This window comes from Bos grunniens, chromosome 20 (assembly GCF_055505025.1).
Source record: "Bos grunniens cultivar Pamir isolate PY7600 chromosome 20, Bosgru_T2T1.0, whole genome shotgun sequence".
NCBI lineage: Eukaryota > Metazoa > Chordata > Mammalia > Artiodactyla > Bovidae > Bos > Bos grunniens.
This window is the reverse complement of record NC_141184.1, coordinates 41,593,552-41,610,342: the sequence shown is the minus strand read 5'-3', so window position 1 is coordinate 41,610,342 and position 16,791 is coordinate 41,593,552. Positions and strand designations below refer to the sequence as shown.

The window sequence follows — 16,791 nt, the reverse complement described above, 5'->3', positions numbered from 1 at the left end:
CTTATCATTAGGGATTTTTATCCTTCTTAATACTACCAGCAATATATGAAGTCAGTATATATGCCCACATGCAGCATGAGGAAACTGAACCTTAGAGAGGTTAAGATGCTTATCCAAGGCACATGTCTAGAATTTACAATGCTAGTTTCAATCCAGGTCTAGATTTCAATGAATATTTATTGGTATTGAGGTTGTTCAGACATTAGGCAAATACAAGACTTTATTTGCTGATTCTGCTTCCTTGTGTGTTTTCTCACCATTTAAGGAAAGAAATGCTAAATGACAGATATAATTAGCCAGAGACACTTACAGAATTGTGTTTTAACAGGGTCCTTATGATCTAAAATTTAAGAAAAGATACAAGATACAATTGAGATGGAAAGGCCAGTAGGAAGAATAATAAGATCTTACTCTCATCATAGGATGTTTAACAGTCAGCAGGTATGCTGTAAACAGAGTTAGCACCATAAAAACCATGAATTTATCCCCTGAGTATAAATTGTTCAGATTGGAGAATGCTCAGAAGTTGTAACCAAAAGTAGAATTCTCTAAGGACAGCCATTGGGTTTCTGACCAAAATGTGCTCTATTTTTCTTCTGTAATATAATTTTAATTTTTCACATAGCATTCCTCTAAGAAAGAAAGTCTGTCTATAAAGCTGGTGCCTGTTTGTCAACGTAATTTATATAAGTGGCTTTTATTGGGCTACAAATAATTTTGTCTTTTGAAATTGCAGAGTACGCTTGATTCCTTTTCTAAATGTATTTCCATATGTATCAATAAAGTATATAAAATTTCAATCAACATGGATACACATATATTTATTTCATTAAATCTATGCCTCAGTGAGATATTAACATTTCAGATTTCATGAACAAAGATATTTGAGTATTTTTACTATTAACTTAAGATTTTAGATCAGAAAGATTATTTGTATTTAAAGATATACATTACTTTTTAAAAGATACACATGTCATTTGAAATCCATATTTTATATGCCACGACACCCTCCTCATCAGATCAGATCAGATGAGTCGCTCAGTCGTGTCTGACTCTTTGCGACCCCATGAATCCCAGCATGCCAGGCCTCCCTGTCCTTCACCAACTCCCAGAGTTCACTGAGACTCACGTCCATTGAGTCAGTGATGCCATCCAGCCATCTCATCCTCTGTCGTCCCCTTCTCCTCCTGCCCCCAATCCCTCCCAGCATCAGAGTCTTTTCCAATGAGTCAGCTCTTCGCATGAGGTGGCCAAAGTACTGGAGTTTCAGCTTTAGCATCATTCCTTCCAAAGAAATCCCAGGGCCGATCTCCTTCAGAATGGACTGGTTGGATCTCCTTGCAGTCCAAGGGACTCTCAAGAGTCTTCTCCAACACCACAGTTCAAAAGCATCAATTCTTCAGTGCTCAGCCTTCTTCACAGTCCAACTCTCACATCCATACATGATCACAGGAAAAACCATAGCCTTGACTAGACGAACCTTTGTTGGCAAAGTAATGTCTCTGCTTTCGAATATGCTGTCTAGGTTGGTCATAACTTTCCTTCCAAGGAGTAAGCATCTTTTAATTTCATGGCTGCAGTCACCATCTGTAGTGATTTTGGAGCCCAGAAAATAAAGTCTGACACTGTTTCCCCATCTATTTCCCATGAAGTGATGGGACCAGATGCCATGATCTTCGTTTTCTGAATGTTGAGCTTTAAGCCAACTTTTTCACTCTCCACTTTCACTTTCATAAAGAGGCTTTTGAGTTCCTCTTCACTTTCTGCCATAAGGGTGGTGTCATCTGCATATCTGAGGTTATTGATATTTCTCCCAGCAATCTTGATTCCAGCTTGTGTTTCTTCCAGTCCAGCATTTCTCATGATGTACTCTGCATATAAGTTAAATAAACAGGGTGACAATATACAGCCTTGACGAACTCCTTTTCCTATTTGGAACCAGTCTGTTGTTCCATGTCCAGTTCTAACTGTTGCTTCCTGACCTGCATACAGATTTCTCAAGAGGCAGATCAGGTGGTCTGGTATTCCCACCTCTTTCAGAATTTTTCACAGTTTATTGTGATCCACACAGTCAAAGGCTTTGGCATAGTCAATAAAGCAGAAATAGATGTTTTTCTGGAACTCTCTTGCTTTTTCTATGATCCAGGGGATGTTGGCAATTTGATCTCTGGTTCATCTACCTTTTCTAAAACCAGCTTGAACATCAGGAAGTTCACGGTTCACATATTGCTGAAGCCTGGCTTGGAGAATTTTGAGCATTACTTTACTAGCGTGTGAGATGCGTGCAATTGTGCAGTAGTTTGAGCATTCTTTGGCATTGCCTTTCTTTGGGATTGGAATGAAAACTGACCTTTTCCAGTCCTGTGGCCACCCTCCTCATACTTCTTCCTAAAAAATGCAAAACATTTTATTTACTTAATATAAAGGTCATAAAGAGAAAGTTATTAAAAGTACAGACAATTGCTATAATCAGAAATAAAGTTTAAGTTTTTATTTCAGTCATCTGGTTGGAAAAAGGTTGTGGAAGTTAAATGAAAGTAAGAAAGCTCAAAATTATTTTCAATATTATTTTCCAAATTTCACTTTTTATCAAAATTATTCTTGGAGGGTAAACTCCAAAACCAAGATACCGTATCCAAACATGTATCATTCTTACTCAGCAAAAGACAGGGCTGAGGATAGATGTCTACATATAAAGCAAGGTATTTCATGAGACCATTAATGTTGGGAAATCAAGAAATCTCTTTGAAATTCCAAATGGACCATAAGGAAGTTCTGACCTAAAATCAAAGCATTTGTAAGAATATGAAAAATAAGATGAAATAAATGTCTTAGCAACCAGGACTTTGATATTTAGTGACTTTCTTAGAATATCCCAGATTATTTTTTGTTCTGTACTGTAAGTATCAAATCAAATTCTTGATTTTCAAACATTAATGGTCTCATGAAATGTCTTGACTTACCTGTAGACGTCTATCTAAATGCCTAACATGAATGCTTCCTTTGTGGCTCAGCTGGTAAAGAATATGCCTGAGATGCGGGAGATCTGGGTTCAATCCCTGGGTTGGGAAGATCTTCTGGAGAAGGAAAAGGCTACCCACTCCAGTATTCTGGCCTGGAGAATTCCATGGACTGTATAGTCCATGAGGTCATAAAGAGTCGGACACGACTGAGCGACTTTCACTTCACTTCACTTCACTTCACTTCACTACCATGAATATCCAAGAATACTGTTAGAACTTTTTTCCAGTAGTCAATTTTACTCTGAAAGTGGCTCAGTCATGTCTGACTAGTTGTGACCCCATGGACTATACAGTCCATGAAATTCTCCAGGTCAGAATACTGGAGTGGGAAGCCTTTCCTTTCTCCAGGGGATCTTCCCAACCCAGGGATCTAACCCAGGTCTCCTGCATCGCAGACAGATTCCTTGCCAGCTGTGCCACAAGGGAAGCCCAATTTTACTCAAGCATAGTAATTTTACTGGTTAGCTATGTTTTGTTTTAATTTGTACCTTATGTATCATTTTCTAACCCCACTTATTTATGTACCAAAATATAACTTCTGAAATTACTTCTATTACCTGGAATCACTATTTAATATTAACACTTTTTAAGATGATAGATTTATTTGTTTTTTTATACTTACTAATGGCCAGAAAATTTGGGATTGGCATATGAGGAAAAAATTTTCGGTAGAGTTCAATAGTTGGCAATTAAATTCATATATGATACATTGCATTGCCTGGAATCCGGGCACAGGATTCCCTTTCAATTTGGAAGGCATCCTAGTGCTCAGTGAGTAGATCTTTGATATCTCTGATAGTCTTATCCTCTCAACCCAAAGCATGCTGTCACCAAGTCTCATCTCATTTAGTATAAGTCTTTGGGTGAATAGTTGTGTCCAGTGAAAGTTGGAGACATGAGTCACAGAATTGAAAGGCTTTTCCCTAATCTGGAATTTGCAGTATTCTAGCAGCAGGGCATTACTGAGAACTAAAGGGAAGTCTTGATTTGACAGGACACGTGACTTAAGCTGGGAAAAATACTTAATGAATTGAGATGGCTGGATAACTATGCTATAAATCAATCAAGAAGTCCAGAAGACATTGTAAACCACAGGCATAATGCTCTTATGGAGGAGTAATGCTCTTGTGGTTTGCAAAACCGTTCTGAGACTCTGAGAAATTTCAAGGATATAAATTCATCCCTAGTCATCCAGTGCTACTTATAAAGGGGGTAGAGACGGTTGTTTTTGTTGTTCTAATGTTTAAAATTTTCAACATAAGACTGCAGCTTGAAAAACTCATTTAAGGAATTTTAAAATAATACTTTTGCTGTGTTGCACATGTCTGGAGGCTATTTGAATTTTATGGCATTGGGCTTATAAGTTGTCAGGTTAGTTTCACTATAATTTCCTTCAGTGACTCTGAAATTTCACCCCCTGTCACAAAAGGAGAATCTGCCCACTGAAAATGATATGAAAGTTCACACTGGATAGCTACACTAAACTGTACATATTTCTTCAAACGCTGCTGCTGCTGCTAAGTTGCTTCAGTCGTGTCCGACTCTGTGGGACCCCATGGACTGCAGCCTACTAGGCTTCTCCGTCCATGGGATTCTCCAGGCAAGAACACTGGAGTGGGTTGCCATTTCCTTCTCCAATGCATGAAAGTGGAAAGTAAAAGTGAAGTTGCTCAGTTGTGTCCCACTCTTAGCGACCCCATGGACTGCAGCCCACCAGGCTCCTCCATCCATGGGATTTTCCAGGCAAGAGTGCTGGAGTGGGGTGCCGTTTCCTTCTCCCTTTCTTCAAATGACAGAAAAGCAAACTGGGAAGAAAATTGTCCACTACCACCAGTAACCTTCCTTGTTTTTTAGATGCATATGTTACTTCCTTCAAACTCCTACATTTTAATGCTAAATCTCTATATTTTGCTTTGCCCTATAATAAGGATATTCCCTAATTCTTTTACATTTTTGTGCAGCTCAATTAGCAGGGTAAAGAAAAAATGTGTACCTTTTAATTTATATATAATTTATCCTTTGCCAGAAAAAAATTTCAAGCAATGTCCACGAATTCATAAAATTATATAAGATTTCATAAACTAAATGGGAGATAAGAACACACTAGAAGAAGTAAAGGGGCTACCCTGGTGGCTCAGTGGTAAAGAATCCGCTTGCCAGTGCAGGAGACATGGGTTCGATACCTGGGCCAGGAGGATCCCCTGGAGAAGGAAATGGCAACCCACCCAGTCCAGTCTCCTTGCCTGGGAACTCCCACAGACAGAGAAGCCTGGTGGACTATAGTCCTCGGGGTCACAAAGGAGTCAGACATGACTTAGGGCCTAAACAACAACAGAAGAGACGAAGAGACAAAGGACAAGGTTAAAGTGCTCCCTTCCATATTATGGTGAGGATACAAACTTGACTTTACATCTGTATTCAGTTGATGTGAAGAGAGAAAAGTGATGAACAAATTCTCAGAATTCATAATATAAAAACAAACCACTTATAGCCAATAATAATACCAAATATCTAATATAGTTATTTTAAAAGAGTGAGAGTGAAGTCGCTCAGTTGCGTCCGACTCTTTGCGACCCCATGGACTGTAGCCTACCAGGCCTCTCTGTCCATGGGATTTTCCAGGCAATAGTACTGGAGTGGACTGCCATTTCCTTCTCCAGGGGATCTTCCCAACCCAGGGATCAAACCCGGGTCTCCCACATTGTAGACAGACGCTTTACCGTCTGAGCCACCATTATACATATATCAACTCATTTAATCCTCATAAAAGCCCTACTCAATAGGCATTATACTTATCCTTATTTTTTACAGATGAAGAAATTGAGGCAAAAGAGATTAAGCAACTTTCCCAGGTCATATGGCTTGTAAGTAATTATGTTGGGATATTAATGTATGCAGTCTGGTTTCAAAATCCCTGATCCTAATTTCTCTGCCACACTGCCTGCAGAAAAATCCAAGTATTCTTATGGGAAAAAAATGTGTCCTGATCCTCATTATGACACTATGTCGTAATGTCTTTGAGAAAATTCTATAGTAGAGTCCACAATAATTTAAAAGACATGTTCTCCAAATAGACACACATATTAAACCAAAAAGCTTATTAGAGGAATCAGTTCTATCAAAGGCCAATTCTTACCAGTGTAGGAAGGGGTTGTTTTCAGCAATGACGATGTTGAAGGCCATCTGGAGGTGGAGACATTTGCATCAGCTCAAAAGGATAAAAAAGTTTCTAGAGAGATAGAAAGCATGGGGATTGTTTTCAGACGGCATTTTTAAACAGACCCTAAAAGTTGAATACAGTGGAGACAAAACCATTACGAAACTGGGACTGTACATTAAACCAATCATGTTCCAGTCACAAAATAGTCACAGATCATATACACATCCTGGCAAAGGTTTGATTGGCAGTATTCCCAGACATGTTGGTGGCCCTTGTGAAACTATAGATTTCCAGACTCTGGCGAACCTACTGAATTCAAGTTCCTAGGTAAAACGTGTAGATTCAAAAAACTCAAATAACCTTCCCACGTCAAGAAATTGGAGTCAGGTGTTTCCAATGGCAATAAAATTCATCAGGTTCATGTTACTTGAAACAAAAATTGTGAGAACTGGTATATGACTGTTCATATATTTTAAAGCTGTGAATTATTTGATAAAAGAATAATGCTTGCTTAGGTCACCTTTCATATGTCATATTCAGATTGGTGTCACTTTCTACATGACTCTTTCTTCAGTAAGGAAACATTTCATCTCTTTTTCAAAGTACTAACTTGGAAAGAATATGTACAGTTACATCAAACTGTGCCTACTTATTTTTATTACAGCTTGAAAAAAAAAGTATCATACGTTGGGTTTTAAAGAAGCATACTTTACACGTTAATTAAAGTGAATGTGCATGTGTGCTGAGTCGCTTCAGTCAAGTATGACTCTTTGTGACCCCATGGACTGTAGCCTGCCAGGCTCCTCTGTTTATGGGATTCTCCAGGCAAGAATACTGGAGTGGATTGCCATGCCCTCCTCCAGGGGATCTTCCTGATTTAGGGATCCCACCCTCCTCTCTAATAGTCTCCTGCATTGGCAGGAGGGTTCTTTACCACCAGCACCACCTGGGAAGCCCAATTAAAGGGAGTGTCTATCTTCAAACTAATGTACTTGACATATATTTTGTATTAAATTTCAGATACAGTACTCTTATGGGTCTTTAGACTCAGGATCATCAAAACTGAGGACAGGTGATTTGTTTTATCGCTGGGAACTTGAATAGCTAATGGTCTGTAAACCAGCAAATGTAAGTTGGGTTTTATTCCATTTGCCCACTAAATGAATTAGCTCACCAAATGTGTCTAGTTTTGGGGTTTTCTCAAATAAATACTCTTAGGTGATTCCTGGTTTGGTGCAGCAAGACATTCCTGGACACTTGCATCTGGAGGACAAGTCTGCAAAGCTGCTCTCACTTTTTCTTCCTGCCATGGGCTATGGTACATGTCTAAGACCAGATAATCTTTTCCAGTTTATGTCTCCCAAACTGCTTAAGAAAAAAAAAAAAAAAAAATGATGCCATACACACAAAAGTGAGCAAGCTTTTTAATAGAGGAAGGACTTTGTAGGCTCATAAAAGCTGCAGAATAAGATTTTCCTTTGGTTTTTCTGTATTTTTTTTTCTTTCTTTTTTTTTTTTTTTGCCAGCCTCCCATTGAGAGTACTGCCCCCTAGCTGGGTTTTCTTAGAATAGAAATCCAAAACAATATGCTTGATTCAAAGCTGTTTTCCTCAGTCACAGGTTTAAATGTAAAAAGTTTAATTGTAATATGATAAATGGTTCATAAACTCAGTTTTCACCAATGAAAATTTTGAAGACAAAATAGGTGACCAGATGGATGGATGAATCCTGACTGGATGGTGAAAGAAGCAGATAGATATAAGTTCAGAACTAAAGAAGAGTTCCCCTTTATACTTCTACATCTGAAACCAAAATGTAAATAATTGTATACACTACTTAAGTTTCAACATATGGACTCAACATTTTTTAGACTTTAAAATGTATTACTCCCTTTCCCCAAATACCTGTTTATGTGTCTCCTATTCCTTACTCTTCCTAATTGCTCTGCTCACTAATTACCCCTAAGAGAGTTTGTTAATCTACAGGAAAATTGAGAACCAAGTGATTTTGATTTATTTCAATGATATGCCTTCCTAGATTTACATTTATTATTCCCTTTAAAAAATGAAACACACAAAGCTAATATGGTGTGGCCATGTCTTTTTTAACCTTTGGAAAGTAGGCAGCATGTTGCTAAGCAAGTAGTAAATGTTTAAAATAAACTTGCTAAATTAAATTAACTATTGCCCACAGTACACATAAATTTCAGCCACGAGAGGAACAATGCGTGAAAGTGCCCTTTGTAATGACCCAGTTCAGCTGGACAGATGAAAGTCTGGGGCATAGCATTTCACTAGCTTGATCCATCTGCCACCAGTCACTTGTGGAAAGAGGCTTCTGTTTCTTTTCAGCCAGCAAGAGGAAGCAAAGCAGGATTTAGTAGCTGCTAAGGCACCAAAGGAAAGGGCACAGCACACACCATTCATGTCAAGTCAGGGATGGAATCCCAACCGCCTTATTCTCCCATCTGGTAAGTAAACACTCTCCAAGCTGGTTTGCTTCAGATAATACCTTGCTTACCAGATAAGGAAAACTACACTCATTTACTAAGGAGGTTAATAATGCCATTTATAAGAATAAAAATATATATGGTCTATATTTGAACTCACAGAAGCTACCTAAACATTGAGAAAAACCGATTATTTGGCTTGCTCAAATTTCTCTTAAGCCACCTCTGTTTAATTATCTGACAGAGTCAGGCAAAGTGGGTTTTAAAGTCATATTGTTGTTGTTCAGTCACTAAGTCGTGTCTGACTTTGCAGCCTCATGGACTGCACCACACAAGGCTCCTCTGTCCTCTACTATCTCCCAGAGTTAGCTCAAGTTCATGTCCATTGTATCAGTCATGTTATCTAACCATCTCATCCTCTGCTGCATTCTTCTCCTTTGCCTTCCACCTTTCCCAGGATCAGGGTCTTTTCCAATGTCAGCTCTCCCCATCAGGTGGTCAAAGTACTGGAGCTTCGGCTTCAGCAGCAGTCCTTCCAATGAATATTCAGGGTTGATTTCCTATAGGATTGACTGGTTTGATCTCCTTGCTGTTCAAGGGACTCTCAAAAATCTTCTCCAGTACCACAATTCAAAAGCATCAATTCTTTGGAGCTCAGCCTTCTTTACAGTCCAATTTTTGCATCCATACATGACTAATGGAAAAATCATAGCTTTGACTATATAGACCTTTGCTGGCAAAGTGATGTCTCTGCTTTTTAATATAATATGTTACAGCTTTCCTTCCAAGGAGTGTGCATCTTTCAATTTCATGGCAGCCATCACCATCTACAGTGATACTGGAGCCCAAGAAAATAAAATCTGTCACTGATTCCACTTTTCTCCCTTCTATTTGCCATAGAGATGGGATCAGATGCCATGATCTTAGTTTGTTTCGTGCTGAGTTTCAAGCCAGCTTTTTTACTCTTCTCTTTCACCCTCATTAAGAGGCTCTTTAGTTCCTCTCCAATTTCTGCCAATAGAGTGGTTATATTATCAAGACACTATTTCAATTTTCAACTTCACAACCTGTACATAGACACAGCCAAGATGAAAAATAAAAGGTAGTTCCCTCAGTTAACCTACAAATGATTTTATTTCTTTCCTATCAAAAAGAAAGAGGTATCTGCACTCCCATGTTATTTGAAACATTATTCACAAAACCAAAATAGAAAACACTCTAAGTGAAAGGACAAAGAAATGGAGTGTATGTAAATAATAGAATATTGTTCACTCATGAAGAAAAGCAAGAAATTTGGCCTTTGGAGGTATGGGCGAACCTGGAGGACAGTAAAAGAAATATACCAAATACAGAAAGACAAATACTATTTTATCTCACATGTATAATCTTAAAAAGTCAAACAACGGAAGCAGAAAGTATTCCAGGGCTGAAGCATGGAATAAATGGGAAGATGTTGTTCAAAGATTATAAAATTGCAGTAATAAGATGAATAAGACCCAAGATTAATATACAGAATGGTGATTATAGTTAATAATATATTAATATGTACTCAAAATTTGCTAAGAGAGTAGGTTTGGATGTGTCTTATCAAAAGTAAAACAAAAGCAAATTTATGTGAGGTGATAGATGTGTTAATTTAATGTTGATTGTGTTTATTCACAATGTACATCAAATGATCAATTGTACATCTTCTATATAATATTTTAACTTACAATTATTCCTCAGTAAAGCTGGGAGAAGAAAAAGAAAAAAAAAGAAAGAGGAATAATCAAGATTTGTCATTTGATTCAGGACTCAGTTCAGTTCAGTCGCTCAGTCATGCCCGACTCTTTGCGACCCCATGAACAGCAGCACGCCAGGCTTCCCTGTCCATCACCAACTCCCAGAGCTTACCCAAACTCATATCCATTGAGTCAGTGATGCCATCCAACCATCTCGTCCTCTGTCATCCCCTTCTCCTCCTGCCCTCAATCTTTCCCAGCATTAGGGTCTTTTCAAATGAGTCAGCTCTTCGCATCAGGTGGCCAAAGTATTGGAGTTTCAGCTTCAGCATCAGTCCTTCCAATGAACACCCAGGACTGATCTCCTTTAGGATGGACTGGTTGGATCTCCTTGCAGTCCAAGGGACTCTCAAGAGTCTTCTCCAACACCACAGTTCAAAAGCATCAGTTCTTCGGTGCTCAGCTTTCTTTACTGATTCAGCACTAGGGGCCTGCCAAAATGGGAAATATTTGTATACATCAATGGTCATCTAATTTGAAAGTATGAGGCTATGCTGCTGCTAAGTCGCTTCAGTCGTGTCTGACTCTGTGCGACCCCATAGACGGCAGGCCACCAGGCTCTGCCGTCCCTGGGATTCTGCAGGCAAGAACACTGGAGTGGGTTGCCATTGCCTTCTCCATTGTGTGAAAGTGAAAAGTGAAAGTGAAGTCGCTCAGTCGCGTCCGACTTGTAGCTACCCCATGGACTGCAGCCTACCAGGCTCCTCCATCCATGGGATTTTCTAGGCAAGAGTACTGGAGTGGCTTGCCATTGCCTTCTCCGATGAGGCTACAGTAACAAGATTTCTTTCTTAAAAAAAAAAACAACTAAACTCCAGAACAGTCCCTTTACTCAATATATCACAAATTATTTTTCTGACTTCAAGGGAAAAAATAGAAACATAAGTTGATATGCAAACACTGAAAGCTATGTATGCTAATCTAAAGTTTTTTTAAATGGTATTGTTCCAGTAAATACAATTTGGGCAGAAATATTTCATTAGTAAACAAAGCCAGTAGCCATGCTAAGGTGGGGAGGAGGGCTCACCCTCAGGCCATGCATGGAGAGGGAGGAGAGAGCTACTACTTGATATCTGCACCACACATTTTCCAGGATGGGATCGCACAGAGTCGGACATGACTGAAGTGACTTAGCAGCAGCAGCAGCAGTGAGTCTGATTTTCTTCCATGCCCCAGTTTTTGAATATCAAGACCTTGTTTTTGAAGAAACAAGTGAGGAAAATTAGGGAAATAAATTCCGCAGTGTTTTGTTATTGTTGCTGTTTTTGCTTGTCTATTTTTGGTTATCACATTCATCTAAAGTTTGAAACTGATGTTTGTAATGAATCAGTGCAGGAAGGCACTAAAATTTTCCTTTACATGAAGTGATACAGTTTTGTGAGACACTTGTTAACAAAAAGGCAATGTGCTTAATTATGAATAAAGAGAAAAGAAAATATGATAGTGCTACCATAATCAGGTAGTGTTTGGTCACCTAGCAACAGTGGCTCTGATTATTTTCTCTTTCTATAATTTTACATGTTCAAATGGTTGTCCAGCCTAGGAGGACAGGTTTTTATGTACTACATACAATAATGCGTCTTAGAATGAAAGTGGTGACTCTCTTTCATGACTGTTGAGTCTTCTCTGGGTAATTCACGAAATTGTCAGGTAGCTCCTGGAAGAGAATTATATGAGGCACATTTCCTAGGCAGAGAATTATGTGGGGATCTCACTAAATTTCTATGCTTCAGCTCCCTTCATTTCCATCCCCACCCCCACAACCCTTATTCTGGCCCTCAACAGCTCTTGCCTAAACTCCTGCATATCCTCATCTCAATCTCTATTTTCTCCTGTAGTATTTGAACAGTAGAGCCATATTTTTAATGAATTCCAATGAGGGTCCATAAATGAAAAGTGATATTTTATAAATTTAATATCATGAAAATTTCAAGTTTATAACTTACACATTATCATATCAATGAATGAGAACAGTTATTGGTGACACTTATAGCCTCAATATATAATATATTTTTAGGTTTTACCTTGGATACACAGTATCAAGAAAGTTCTGAATCACAGAAACATACTGTTCAATTAAATAGACTCAAAGCTTAAAAGAATATCGAAAAGTAAAGTGTATTTATAAGTCATCTTATAAGGTTTGTAAATTCACATAATCTCTACTGAGTACCCAGTTTGGAGAGAGTAGACGAATAGATTCTTTGGTTGGGTAAATATTCACAATTAGGCACTAAATAAATTTTATGTGTATATGTAAATGATGAAATAGTCAATAGTATATTTTTTAAATTTAAGATATTTTAGTATTTATCTGTCAAATATTCATTCAATGTCTTGAAATAGTTGTTTTAGTTTGTTTTAATGTTAGGTTCAAATATTTCTATTTCATTTCTGACTCTTCATCTGCAGCTGTAAGCAAAGTTTTGCCAGATGAAGTGGGTTCAGCTCTTTAAAGGTACTGGTAAGATACGCAAGATGATGTAACCTTGCTTAAGGAGTAATTACTCAAAGAATTACTTTATCAGAAACAAACAAACAAAAGACACTATTCTCCTGTCTCATTTGAGATACTTGAGTCAGTACCTTGCCCAAAAGCTTTTATCAAATTAGCACAGAAAGGGAAATTTCTGGAATTTATTGACAATATAATAACAAGAAAGTGAAAAATCTACAATTTAAGATTGTACCTAATAAATCAATAATTTATATAGAATTATCCAATACTGTTTTAAAGACACAAGCATCTTCTATGTGTGTGTGTGTGTATATATATGTATATATATATATATATATATATAAAGATGTTTTATTAAACAGTTTGCTTTATTAAACTGTTCAGTGAATGATGAAAAGAAGGTAAGAGACTTAATTTTATGCTCTGAATGTTTTATTTCAAAATGGTATTGTAACTGCAGGGGCTGTAATAATATTTACCAATTTCACAACAGAAAATACAGTATGGATTTAGGCAATTTTTATTACTAAAAGGTGGAGAAGGCAATGGCACCCCACTCCTGTACTCTTGCCTGGAAAATCCCATGGACGGAGGAGCCTGGTAGGCTGCAGTCCATGGGGTCGCTAAGAGTCAGACACGACTGAGAGACTTCACTTTATTTTTTCACTTTCATGCATTGGAGAAGGAAATGGCAACCCACTCCAGTGCTCTTGCCTGGAGAATCCCAGGGACGGGGGAGCCTGGTGGGCTGCCGTCTATGGGGTTGCACAGAGTCGGACACGACTGAAGCGACTTAGCAGCAGCAGCAGCATTACTAAAAGGTGAATCCCAATGAATTACTGGCATTTACTTTCTTGTCATCCAGAAATTTTCTGTAAGAATTTGTTGACACATTTTCTTCAGGAAACAGCATTAGTATTGCAGTTAAGAGAAAGTACTTCAGGCAGTCAAATCCACCCTTCTCATTCCAAACCTGGTTCACTATCTGTGTGGCCTTATGTGGCTGTTTAACCTTTTTGTGCCTCAGTATCCTTTCCTGTAAAGTAGAGAAAATGATAGTATCCGCCTGTAGAATTCTTTTAAGAATTGCTTGAACTTAATCATGTACAGGAACACCCTTGACATTTATAGGATCTAGAACAAGAATACAAAGGAAGGCTCAAGTATCATAAATCTAAATATTTAAAAGTTACTGAAAATTATAATAAACTATTAAATAAAATATGCTATCTCTTATCTTGCAAATGTACCTTCATAAGGATGTGGGTGACATGTCTGGGCTTAGAATTCTGCACTCCTCAAAGTCCTACTCTGGCACATGGTGGCATGAGAACTAGCCCCAGGTCTGCAGTCTGACCTCCCCCTTGCATCATTGGCTCATTCCACACCCTGAGGGCTTTTTATGGCTGTGTGTGGTCACCTCGACTGCATGCCAAAGCTCCATTAACACCCAATAGTCACCCCTGGGCCACTCGTCAGCACTATACTACACCAGCTCTGCACTACACCAACAATGTAGAACCACTTCAGAAGGATGGATCCAGGGAAGATCACCACGCAGGCTGGGATGTGCTTGCAGGCAGGGAGTTCTGGGAAGCAGGATACCTAAAGGTCAGTCTGAAAGAGAGTTGTAGGCTTCCACTCAGCTGTGGACTCATTTGCTCTACGGAGAGGGATGCAGCCATAGAAGGGAAAAAAAAAAAAAATGCCCAGGACCCACAGCTGAGGCCCCTCTTGCCCAGATCTAAAGGCAGCATAGGACATTAAAAAAAAAAAAAAAAGAAAGAAAAGAGCTCTATTACATTCTTTTCTGTTTTCACTATTATGCTGTTTTCAAGGTATCTACCACAAATTGTGAAATTAGTTTATGTTATATCCTACCATACTTTATTCAGTCTAATCATTCTCATCATTAAATGCATTTTTAATTTTCTTCTTATAACCAGAAGTCTACTTTGGGTTTCAAAGATAATCATTTTATCTCCTACAAAAATCACTGATAAAAGTTAGACCAAAAAAGAAACCACTGAAAATGCCCAGTAACACTGTCAAATATAAAATAGTCAAATGTTAGAAAATAAAAAAAGAACAAAAAAGAAAAGGGAGCATCTAAACTTTACCTAAACGCAAAAGAAACTGTAGTATTGCATCTGCTCTAGGCATTATGTATTCACTTGTTACCGTGCAACTATGATTAAAGAGGCTGAGGGGCCTGCACCCGGCTGCTGTGTTTGCACCTAGCCTGGGACTAAAAACAACAGTCTGACTCAAATATCTCACAGGGCTGCATCGGTCAAACACATGAATAAACATCCACAATAAAAACAAAGACAGTGCAAAATCAAAATTGATATAGAGCAAGAAACCTCTGATCAAATATATTTTTATAAGTAATTAAATGTTCAACAGCAATCACAGGAGCTTTGTTCTCAGCTTAACATACAACAGATGACTTAACCCAGCAGCACCCCTTGATACCACTTAGTCTCCAGTATCCAAAATTTCTTAGTACGTGCATTTTTTGATAACAAAAAACATTTCCCATTTTACTATCAGAGTAGACAGGCCCAGGAGCACTGACTGTACTCCATGAAGCATGCGTGTGCTCACATCTTGCCCTGGTACCTGTCAAGGTTCTTTGTTGTTGTTCAGCCTCTCAGTCATGTCCGACTCTTTGCAACCCCATGCCGTGCAGCACACCAGTCTTCCCTGTCCATCACCAACTCCCAGAGCTTGCTCAAACTCATGTCCATTGAGTCAGTGATGTCATCCAACCATCTTGTCCTCTGTCACTCCCTTCTCCTCCTACCTTCAATCTTTCCCAGCATCAGGGTCTTACCTAATGAGTCAGTTCTATGAATCAGGTGCCCAAAGTATTGGAGCTTCAGCTTTAACATCAGTCCTTCCAAGGAATATTGAGGACTCATTTTATTTAGGATTGACTGGTTGGATCTCCTTGAAGTCCAAGGGACTCTGAAGGGTCTTTTCCAATACCACAATTTGAAAGCATCAATTCTTTGGCACTTAGCCTTCTTCATGGTCCAACTCTCACATCCATACATGACTACTGGAAAAACCATAGCTTTGACTATATGGACCCTTGTCAGCAAACTGATGTCTCTATTCTTTAATATGCTATCTTGGTTTTTCACAGCACTGTCAAGGTAAGGCAGTGGCTTAGTATGACCAGCAGAGGCCTCCCGAGAAGCCAGGCAGCACTCTGACATGTAGAGTAAGGTACAGTAGTCTTTGAGATGAGACAGTTTGGTTCTTCCGCACTCAGTGATGGCTCATCTCAGCGATTGTCCAGTTTACCCCAGGTGCTGAAAATTCATGACAGAGACAGGAATATCAACCCGATCTTATTACAGCAAGATGCTTTGAACCTTTCTGCTCTTAACCTTGTTTCTAGCTTGTAGTGATGAAGGTAACTATTTATTCCACTGATTTGCATATTAATTAGTTTTTAAATGTTGAATTATTATTTTTGATTGCATTTAGATTAATGTTTGGAGAGTGTGCTTAGAATCTCCAATGAATTCTTTGGTTTCACTGAACAGTTTTAAAACCTAGGCTCTCACCTATCCTTCATACTGTCACCAGGTTGACTGTAAACCAGACACCCCTGCTTAAAAATTTGGCTTGAAAATAAAGTCTAAACTACTTAAAGGAAATTGCAGAACTACTGTATCTAATTCTATGTTTCTACTATCCTCTGCAATAAACTCTTCTCCTCTTAGCAGACCTCTTGTAATGGACTCATCTTCCCCACTCTTTGCTTAGGACATTCTGCCTTGATTATTCTCAGTATTAGTTGGATGAAAATAGAGTGGAACTCAAGTCCAAGAGAAGTTTCTAACATGACTGAGGCAAAAGACATTCATGCTGTTGGAAAGGATTACTAGGTCAATACAAATAGA

The 16,791-nt window shown here is 38.5% G+C and overlaps 1 long non-coding RNA gene across 1 annotated transcript; it reads right to left on the bottom strand.

The window, feature by feature from the left end:
• Positions 1–794: 794 nt before the first annotated feature.
• LOC147350315 (uncharacterized) lies at positions 795–6,285 on the bottom strand. Its single transcript, XR_015149245.1, has 2 exons — positions 6,160–6,285; positions 795–2,388 (listed from the first exon to the last, which is right to left on the bottom strand). It is a non-coding gene; the product is annotated as an uncharacterized LOC147350315 (long non-coding RNA).
• Between the last annotated feature and the right edge of the window lie 10,506 nt (positions 6,286–16,791).